Source organism: Bos grunniens, chromosome 22, assembly GCF_055505025.1.
Source record: "Bos grunniens cultivar Pamir isolate PY7600 chromosome 22, Bosgru_T2T1.0, whole genome shotgun sequence".
Classification (NCBI taxonomy): Eukaryota; Metazoa; Chordata; class Mammalia; order Artiodactyla; family Bovidae; genus Bos; species Bos grunniens.
In genome coordinates, this window is record NC_141186.1 from 9,452,244 (window position 1) to 9,455,797 (window position 3,554).

Sequence of the window (3,554 nt, forward strand, 5' to 3'; positions counted from 1 at the left end):
TTCATGTGGCTGGATTCCTCCTATGACAGAAAGGAGCGGCCTTTGCTGAGAAAGGAAGTTTTGCAGGTCCACGTTCTCAGTTTCATCCATGTCTGTTGAAATGTTTCCATCCTAAATATCAGTGAAAGTAAAAGTCACTCAGTCGTGTCTGACTTTTTGTGACCCCCATGGACTGTAGCCCACCAGACTCCTTTGTCCATGGAATTCTCCAGGTAAGAATACTGGAGTGGGTAGCCATTCCCTTCACCAGGGGATCTTCTTGACCCAAAGATTGAACTCGGGTCTTCTGCATTGCAGGCAGATTCTTTACCAGGGTAAACCACAATGGTAGACGGCTCAAACAGGGACTTGAACCTTGGACCTTCAGATTAAAAGTCTGATGCTCTACTGACTGAGCCATCTGGGCAAGGTGAAAGTGTTAGTGGCTCAGTCATGTCCAACTCTTTGCATCTCTGTAGACTGTAGCTTGCCAGGCTTCTCTTTCCTGATCCCATTTATTCCTAAACAGGGGACCTTAACTTTAGCATAGATAACTGACAAAGGCAGTGAAAATGTGTTGATGGATGGATGGATAGATAGATCCACCTATAGAAATCTCTCTCTCTCTCTCTCTATCTCTATCTCTCTCTCCTGCATGTATTGAAAGATAAAGAGAAGTTCTGAAGATAATGTATAATATATTACTGTCAACATAATCATTTCATAGGGAAAGAAGTAGAATGGTATTTTGGATGAGAATTAATAATAAAAATAAAATTGGGAAGGAAAGCCTTGTGAAAAGTGAAAGATGGGGGTAAGAAGTGGTTTGTGTTAATAGGGTAATGATTTTTTAATAAGTTAATGATTTTTTAAAAATTATTTTGGCTTTTAAGGTATCCTGTTTCCCTTTACCCTTTTGTCAACTTGTGAGATGTTAGTTCCCAACCAGGCATTGAACCCTGCCCCTACAGTGGAAGTGCAGGGTCCTAACCGCAGCCAGGGAAGTCCCTCCTTTCTGAAGGAGATCAGCCCTGGGATTTCTTTGGAAGGAATGATGCTAAAGCTGAAACTCCAATACTTTGGCCACCTCATGCGAAGAGTTGACTCATTGGAAAAGACTCTGATGCTGGGAGGGATTGGGGGCAAGAGGAGAAAGGGACGACAGAGGATGAGATGGCTGGATGGCATCGCTGACTCGATGGACGTGAGTCTCAGTGAACTCTGGGAGTTGGTGATGGACAGGGAGGCCTGGCGTGCTGCGATTCATGGGGTTGCAAAGAGTCGGACACGACTGAGCGACTGATCTGATCTGATTTGATATATGTTATATGTCCCTTTTTAATTCCCAAAAGAGATCTTTTAGTTGGTTATAAATATGGATTTTTATTTTGTGTCCACATTACAAACATGTCTGCACATCTGTCACGTGGCAAAGTCTTATGGTAATTTCTGCAGTTCATGTGGTGTGTGTGGAGTCTCTTCTGTCACCATTTTACTTTTTGACTTTTAGATGTTGCATCTTGAAATACTTTTCTATCATCAAGTTACATGTGCACAAAATATTTTAATACTGCCATATTTATTCTTATGGTGTTACTTTTCTTGGCACCAGACCCTTCATATCCCTTCCTCCCTCTCTGACTTTCTCTCCCTCTTTTTCTCTCTCCCCCTTTCTCTATCCCTATTGCTCTATCTTTTTTTGCCTTTGAACAAGTACTGTAACTTTGTGTCAGCAATACTTATTGACTTTCGCATATTTCCAACAAAAATTTGAGATTTCACTTACATCAGAAGTGAAATCTCTACAAACTAATGGATCTAATTCTGAACTCTATTCTGTTCTATTGATCTATTTTTTCACTAATAGTAGATTAGCTGAATTATTATGCCATCATAGTATGTTTAAAATCTGAAAGGACTACCCTGTCTCTCATAATTTTATCATAATAAGGGCTATTTTTTATTTCCTAGATTATTTCCTAGATCACATTTTTACTGCATAACATTTGATTTTCCTTTCATTTAGCTCTTTCCTTGTGTCCTTCACTGAAGTATCCTAGTTTTTATGATAGACCCTTTACATTTATAGCTAAGGCTTTTCTGATTTGGTCAAGTTTTTAGTTTTACTGCAAATGGCTCATTTGTCCGGTTGCTTTTTCCAGTATGGCTGTTGTCCTAGAAAGGACTTTACGACGATGTTTTGTTTTCACTTACTTCCTTGAACTTTTGTTTTTTTCAATGTAGAACATATGTTAATTGAAATAAGTGATAGAGTGCCTTTTTGTGCTCCACTGTTCATATACTATTTATCTTTTCATGATTTATGTATGTATGTATGTATTTTTAGCTGTGCGACGTCTTCATTTCTGCACACAGGCTTTCTCTAGTTGCGCCAAATGGGGGCTGCTCTCTAGTTGCAGTGTGCAGGCTGCTCATTGCATTGCTTTCTCATTGTGATGGCTTCTCTTGTAGCAGAGCACAGGCTCTAGGCACACTAGCTTCAGTAGCTGTGGCTCACAGCCTTAGTTACTCCCCAGCATGGGCTCTTCCTAGACCAGGGACCGAACCTGTGTCCACAGCATTGCAAGGCAGATTCTTAAACACTGGGCCACCGAGTAAGCCCATACACTATTTATCTTGTCATCTATTTATTACACTGGGCATAGCTCCGTTGGTAAAGAATCCACCTGCAGTGCGGGAGACCACAGTTCAATTCTGGGTCTGGAAGATCCGCCGGACAAGGGATAGGCTACTCACTCCAGTATTCTTAGGCTTCCCTTGTGGCTCAGATGGTAAAGAATCCACCTACAATACGGGAGACCTGGGTTCAATCCCTGGGTTGGGAAGATCCCCTGGAGAAGGGAAAGGCTACCCAGTCCAGTATTCTGGGCTGGAGAATTCCATGGACTATAGTCCAAGGAGTCCCAAAGAGTCGGACATGACTGAGCGACTTTCACTATTTATTACACACTCCATTGCCATGTTTAAAAAATATATCCATTGCCATGTTTAAAAAATATATTTGTGGTAGGTCTTTCCTTTCTCCCTCTTCATTTGATTTTGGTCAGAATAAATAAAATATTATAAAATTTTATTTCACTAGGTTTCTAGTAGAAAATCTTTGTAGTATTAAGATATATAATTTGCTTCTATTTTTAGCTAATGTAATAAATTTTATCTACAAACGTTGAATGTTTTACTGCTTTTGGCATCTGATTGAATCGCATCCTTTAATCTTGAAACTCTCAAAGTATTAGAATAGCTTAATACTTGCTGAAATTAAACTACCTCTGCCTTCCTAGAATAAAGCCTGCTTGGTGTGGTAATCTCTTAATACACTTATAGATTTATTGATTCGCAGTCTATTTAGATTTTTAATTCTGTTTATACCAGTGTCTTGCTTATACATTTGGGTTTTTGTACTCCAGTATATTGATTTGGCATCAGGTTATGATAAACATAAAGAACAAAATTAGAGGAGATTTTTGTCATCTTCTATGACGTGCGACACTTTATAAAAGTTGAAGTATTATATGTTTGGGCATGCAATTGGAAAACAATGCATAATGTGTTAT

General features: G+C 39.3%; 1 non-coding gene across 1 annotated transcript; it reads right to left on the bottom strand.

Annotated features, from left to right (window-relative positions):
* Positions 1-333: 333 nt before the first annotated feature.
* On the bottom strand, positions 334-406 carry TRNAK-UUU (transfer RNA lysine (anticodon UUU)). The gene has a single exon. It is a non-coding gene; the product is annotated as a tRNA-Lys (tRNA).
* Positions 407-3,554: the final 3,148 nt, after the last annotated feature.